Source organism: Gallinula chloropus (genome assembly GCF_964237585.1).
Source record: "Gallinula chloropus genome assembly, chromosome: 27".
Classification (NCBI taxonomy): domain Eukaryota; kingdom Metazoa; phylum Chordata; class Aves; order Gruiformes; family Rallidae; genus Gallinula; species Gallinula chloropus.
The window spans coordinates 2,807,693-2,814,530 of NC_140112.1; the positions used below are offsets into that span (position 1 = coordinate 2,807,693).

Consider the following 6,838-nt stretch of genomic DNA (forward strand, 5'->3'; position numbering starts at 1 on the left):
GGAGTTGGGGAGCTGTGGGACCAGGAGAGCTGTGGGGCAGGTGAAGTTGTGGGGCTGGGGAACCATGGGAGAGGTGTAGCTGGGCGGCTGGGTGTAGCTGAGGAGCTGGGGAATCTGTAGAGCAGGGAGAGCTGGGGATCCATGGGGCTTGAGAGCTGTGGGTCTGGGGAACTATGGGGCAGGGGTACATGTGGGGCAGGGTTAGCTGAGGTGCTGGGGAGCTGTGGGGCACGTGGAGCTGTGGGGCAGATGGAGCTGTGGGGTCACGTGAGCTATGGGACAGGTGTAGCTGTGGGTAAGAGGTAGCTGAGGAGCTGGAGAGCTGTGGGGCAGGGGAAGCTGTAGAGCAGGGGGAGCTGTGGAGCTGTGGGGCTGGGGAGCTGAGGAGCTGGGGAGCTGGGGGGCTGGGGAGCTGTGGGGCTGGCGGTAGCTAAGGAGCTGGGGACCTGTGGGGCTGGTGGACCTGTGGGGCTGGGGAGCCATGGGGCAGGGGGAGCTGTGGGGCTGGGGGAGATGGGGAGCTGTGGGGCCAGGGGAGCTGTGGGGCCGGAGAGCTGTCGGTCAGGGGAGCCATGGGGCAGGGGTAGCTGTGGGGCAGGGGTAGCTGAGGAGCTGGGGAACTGTGGAGCAGGTGAAGCTGTGGGGCCAGGTGAGCTATGGGGCTGGGCAACCATGGGACAGGCGTAGCTGTGGGGCTGGGGGGTAGCTGAGGAGCTGGGGAGCTGTGGGGCTGGGGAACAATGGGCCAGGGGAACCATGGGGCCAGCGAATCCTGGTGTAGGGGTAGCTGTAGAGTAGGGGGAGCTGGGGGAGCCGTGGGGCAGGCGTAGCTGTGGGGCTGGGTGAGCTCGGGACCTGTAGGGCCAGGAGAGCCGTGGGGCACAGCAGAGCTGTGGGGCTGGGGAACCATGGGGCAGGGGGAGCTGTGGGTAGCTGAGGACCTGTGGGGCCAGGGGAACTGTGGGGCTGGGAAGCTGTGGGGCAGGGGAACCATGGGGAAGGGGGAGCTGTGGGGTCAGGGGAGCTGTGGGGCAGGGGTAGCTGAAGATCTGAGGAGCTGTGGGGCCAGGGGAACTGTGGGGCTGTGGAGCTGTGGGGCCAGGGGAACTGTGGGGCTGTGGAGCTGTGGGGCAGGGGTAGCTGTAGAGTAGGGGGAGCTGGGGAGCCATGGAGCAGGTGTAGCTGAGGTAGCTGAGGAGCTGGGGAGCTGTGGGGCCAGGGGAACTGTGGGGCTGTGGAGCTGTGGGGCAGGTGTAGCTCTAGAGTAGGAGGAGCTGGGGAGCCATGGGTCCAGGGGAACTGTGGGGCTGTGGAGCCAGGGGGCAGGTGTAGCTGTAGAGTAGGGGGAGCTGGGGAGCCAGGGGGCAGGTGTAGCTGAGGAGCTGGGGTAGCTGAGGAGCTGGGGAACCATAGGGCAGGGGGAATTGTAGGGCTGGAGAGCTGTGGGGCAGGGGAACCATGGGGCAGGGGGAGCTGTGGAGCAGGGGTAGCTGAGGAGCTGGGGAACTGTGGAGCTGGGGGAGCTGTACACCGGTGGCAGCTGTGGGGAGCTGTGGGGCTGGGGAGCCGTGGGTCAGGGGTAGCTGTAGGGCAAGGTGAGTTGTAGAGCAGGGAGAGCTGTGGGGCTGGGGGAAGCTGTGGGTCAGAGAGAGCTGTGGGTCAAAGAGAGCTGTGGGTCAGGGGAGCTGTGGGGCAGGGGGAGCTGTGGGTCAGAGGGAGTAGCTGTGGGGCAGGAGTATAGGTGTTGGTCAGAGGGAGTAGCTGTGGGGCTGGGGAAGCCATGGAGCAGGAGTAGCTGTGGGTCAGACTGAGCTGTGGGGCAGGAGTAGCTGTGGGGCAGGAGTAGCTGTGGGTGAGAGGGAGCTGTGGGGCAGGAGTAGCTGTGGGGCAGGAGTAGCTGTGGGTCAGACTGAGCTGTGGGGCAGGAGTAGCTGTGGGGCAGGAGTAGCTGTGGGGTAGAGAGAGCTGTGGGGCAGAGGAAGCCATGGGGCTGGGGAATCCATGGGGCAGGAGTAGCTGTGGGTGAGAGGGAGCTGTGGGGCAGGAGTAGCTGTGGGGCAGATTGAGCTGTGGGGTTGGGTGACCTATGGGTCAGGCCTACCCCTGAGCCTGACCTACCCATGGCTCTGCCCCACACACCGTGGGTCTGACACCCCCTGTGTGTCCCTCCAGGTTCCCAGCCACCGGCTGCCCTGTACCCCCTGAGCTCGTGCTGTGAGTCTCAGGGTCCTGGGGCTGTGGCCTGTCTCCTCAGTGGGCCCCAGCGCGCTGAGGTCACGTGGGGCGGAGGCCAGGGGCGGGAGGTCACCTTCCCCCTCGGCAGCCCGTACAGCCTCCTCAGCCACCAGGTCCTGACCGACAGCAGCCACCAAGGTCTGACCTACACCTGCAGCGCCCTCCTGCCGCCCAGCGGCACCCGCGTCACCAAGGAGGTCCCAGGTAAGGGGGTGCGGGGGTTGGACACGCCTCGGGGTCTCCTGCTGGGACCCATCGATCCCATGGGGATGTGGGGTGGGAGGTTCTTGAGACCCATAAGTCCTTGGGAGGTCCCCAGCCTCCTCCATGGGTCATGAGGTGCCCCCAAGACCCACAAGTCCTTGGGAGGCCCTTGGTGTCCTCCATGGGGCTGAGGTGCCCTCTAGACCCATAAGGACCTTGGGAGGTCCCCAACCTCCTCCATGGCTGGTGAGGTGACACCTCATGAAGGATCCCCCAGACCTCCTGGGTTGCCCCCCTAACTCCACCCCACCCCCACCTTCCTCCCCTCCTAGGTTGCAAAGGCTCCACCACCCCCATCCCCCCGGAGGTCCAAGTTCTCTCCTCCTCCTCCTCCTGCTCCCCCAAGACCAGGGAGGACAATTGGGTGGAGCTGCTCTGCATCATCTCCGGCTTCACCCCACGGATAGTGGAGGTGGATTGGCTGGTGGACGGCACCGTGTCCCACCTGCCTGACACCGAGACCTCCTCACCCCGGCGGGAGGACAACGGCATCACCTTCAGGGCCACCAGCAGGACAAACGTCAGCCGGGAGGACTGGTTGGACGGCAGGACCTTCACCTGCCAGGTCCGGCACCCGGCATCCGGGGTGGTCACCCAGGGACATGCACGATTCTGCCCTGGTGAGGACATTGGTTTGGGATGGGGTGGGGGGTGGGGGTTGTAGGTGGTGATGGGTTCCACCACTGGAGAACCTTGGTAGGACCATGACTGGTCCCATTGGTGGAGAAGGTTGGGTTCCACCACTGGAGAACGTTGATGGGACCATGTTGGGACCCACTGGAGGAGAAGGTTGGGTTCCGTCACTGGAGAACCCGGTTAGGACCATGGTGGGACCCATTGGTGGAGGTTGGGTCGTCATGGTGGCTTCCACCATTGGAGAACCTTAGTAGGACCATGGTTGGTCTTGCTGGTAGAGAAGAAGGTTGGGTTCTACCACTGGAGAACCCTGTTAGGACCATGGTGGATCCTACTAGAGAAGAGGTTTGGGTGGTGGTGATGGGTTCTACCACTGGAGAAGGTTGACTGGTCATGGTGGGTGTCACCAGTGAAGGTTGGGTGGACATGGTGGGGTCTACCTCTGGAGAACCTTGGTAAAACCATGACTGGTCCCATTGGTGGAGAAGGTTGGGTTCCATCACTGGAGAACCTTGGTAGGACCATTGTCGGTCCCACTGGTAGAGAACATTGGGTGGTCATGATGTGTTCTACCACTTGAGAATGTTGGTAGGACCATGATGGGTGTCACTGGTGAAGGTTGGGTGGTCATGGTGGGTTCCACCTCTGGAGAGAGTTGATGGGACCATTGTTGGTCCCACTGGAGAACTTTGGTAGGACCATGGTGGGACCCAGTGGTGGAGGTGGAGTGGTCATGGTGGGTTCCACCACTGGAGAAGGTTGATGGGACCATGACTGGTCCCACTGGAGGAGAAGGCTGGGTGTTGGTGATGGGTTCCACCACTGGAGAAGCTTGACTGCTCATGGTGGGTGCCACCACTGAAGGTTGGGTGGTGGTGCTGGGTCCCACCCCCATGGCGGGTGGTGGGGGTGCTCCTGGGATCTCCCAGCACCCACCCCACCCCATCCCCATGTCCCCAGGATCCTCCAGCTCCCCCTGCACCAGCATCACCCTCCACGTGCTGCCCCCCACCCCGTCTGACCTGTACATCAGCGGGGACCCCAAGGTGCTGTGCCTGGTGTCCAACCTGCCCAGCGACGCCGGGTTCCAGCTCTCCTGGATGCAGGAGAAGCCTGGGGTGCTGAGCCCAGAGCTGATGGAGCTGAGGGAACAGTTCAACGGCACCTACTCGGCCAGCAGCTCCCTCACCATCTCCCCCCGCGACTGGGAGGCCGGCGAGCGCTTCACCTGCAGCCTGAGGCACCAGGACCTGCCTGCCCCTCTCAACAAGACCATCTCCCGGCGCGCAGGTGAGGGGCGCCAACCCCCTCCTCCTCCTGCCCCTCCAGCTCCTCCAGCTCCTCCACCAGCTCTCCACCTCCATCTCCACCATCTCCATCATCTCCTCCATCTCTACATCCACCATACCTCCATCTCCTCCTCCATCTCCACCCTCTCCATCTGCTCCATCTCCATCTCCTTGACCATCTCTATGTCCACCATCTTTCCCCCACCTCCACCATCCCCACCATCTCTCTCTCTCCATCTCTCTCTCCATCATCTCCACCACCTCCATCTCCACCGTCTCCTCCACCATCTCTATGTCCACCATCTCCTCCATCTCCACCACCTCCATCATCTCCACCATCTCCACCCTCTCCCCCTCCATCTCTCTACCTCCACCCCCACCACCACAGCACCTCCTCCCCCTTCTGACCACCCAACCACTCACGTCCTTCTCCTCCCCCCAGGCAAGGTGTCCCCACCCCTCATCCTGGTCTTCCCGCCCCACCATGAGGAGATGACCCAAAGCCACCTGACCCTCACCTGCCTGGCCCACGGCTTCCAGCCCGAGAACCTCCAGATCCGCTGGCTGAAGAACCAGGAGAAGCTGCCCGAGGACGACTACGTCACCACCCCGCCCCTCAAGGACAGCCCCAAGGCCACCACCTTCTTCGTCTACAGCAAGCTGACCATCCCCAAGGCCAGCTGGTTGAGCAAGCTGGACACCTACGTCTGCATGGTGGTCCATGAAGCGTTGCCCATGAAGTTCACCCAACGGGCAGCGCAGAACAGCCCCGGTAATTAAGGTGGTGGACACGTCTTGGGGGTCCTCTACCACCTCCTGGAGTCGTTAAGACCCTTGCAGTGGGTGGTGGACATGATGTTATGGGGGGTCCACCAACTTCTGGAGTCGTTAAGACCCTTGTGGGGGGCGGTGGACACATCCTTATGGGGGGTCCACCATCTCCTGGCGTAGTTCTAGACCTTTGCGGGTGGTTTGGGGGTGGGTGGTGGCCACATCTTCATTGTGGCCCACCACCCCCCCTCCCCATCCCCCAGGGCCTCTCTTGTAGAAGACCTTGAATAAAACAAGCCACGGGCAGCCAGAGGGTCTCCAAGGCGTGGTTGTCTCCTGGGGTGGGGGGTTGGAGGAAGTTTGGGGAGGGGTTATTGTGTTGTTTGTGTGGGTGTTGAGGGGCATCTTGAGGCGGGGGTTGTGTTGGGTTGGGTGGGTGGAGGTTGAAGATGATGGTGGATGGATGGGTGGGTGGGTGGACAGCAAGAGGTGATGGATGGATGGATGGATGGATGGATGGATGGATGGATGGATGGATGGATGGATGGATGGATGGATGGGTGGGTGGATGGATGGATGGACGGACACCAGAGATGATGATGGATCGATGGAGGGAGGGATGGATGGAGGGAGGGAGGGATGGATGGATGGATGGATGGATGGATGGATGGATGGATGGATGGAGGCAGGGATGGAGGCAGGGATGGAGGCAGGGATGGACACCAGAGATGATGATGGATGGATGGATGGATGGATGAATGGAGGGAGGGATGGAGGGACTGATGGATGGAGGGATGGACACCAGAGATGATGATGGATCAATGGATGGATGGAGGCAGGGATGGAGGGACGGATGGAGGGACGGATGGAGGGACGGATGGAGGGACGGATGGATGGATGGATGGATGGATGGATGGATGGAGACCAGAGATGATGATGGTTTGACAGCTGGATGGTTGGTTGGTCACTTGGGTGGTCAGATGGTCAGCTGGCCTCTCAGCTGGGTGGTCAGATGGACAGATGTATGGACAGCAAGAGGTGATGGATGGAGACCAGAGATGATGGTGGATGGTTGGTTGGTCACTTGGGTAGTCAGATGGTTGGCCAGATGGTCAGTTGGGTGGTCACTTGGATGGAGGGATGGACAGAGAGATGGAGACCAAGAGATGATGGTGGATGGGCGGTTGGCCAGTTGGTTGGTCAGTTGGTTGGTCACATGGTCAGTTGACCTCTCGGTTGGTCGGTCGCTTGGTCACCTGGTTGGCTGGTCAGTTGGGTGATTGGTCAGTTGGGTGGGGTGGGCGTGTCCTCAGGTGGGACAGGGATGAGGACAAAGGGTGGACAGACAGATGGGTGGATGGATGGACCCTCCAGAGATGATGGGGAGAAGGTCCAAAGGTCTCCATCCACCCAACACCCCTCCCCCCACCTTACTCTGTCTGTGTCTCCCCCCTTCTCCTGAGCAGGGCTGGACCTCCTTGGGGTCTCCACGGAGGATGCGGAGAAGGAGATAGATGGCCTCTGGGCCACCGTGGTGGTCTTCATCACCCTCTTCCTCCTCAGCGTCTGCTACAGCGCCACCATTACCCTCTTCAAGGTGGGCTTCCGGGGGTCCTCACCTGGGTGGGAGGGTTTGGATGGAG

General features: G+C 62.0%; 1 gene segment (V, D, J or C); it reads left to right on the plus strand.

Moving 5' to 3' along the window:
- The first annotated feature begins 249 nt into the window (after positions 1-249).
- On the plus strand, positions 250-5,490 carry LOC311201430 (immunoglobulin epsilon heavy chain-like). The segment is given in 5 exons: positions 250-295; positions 2,173-2,439; positions 2,772-3,064; positions 4,182-4,425; positions 4,867-5,490.
- Positions 5,491-6,838: the final 1,348 nt, after the last annotated feature.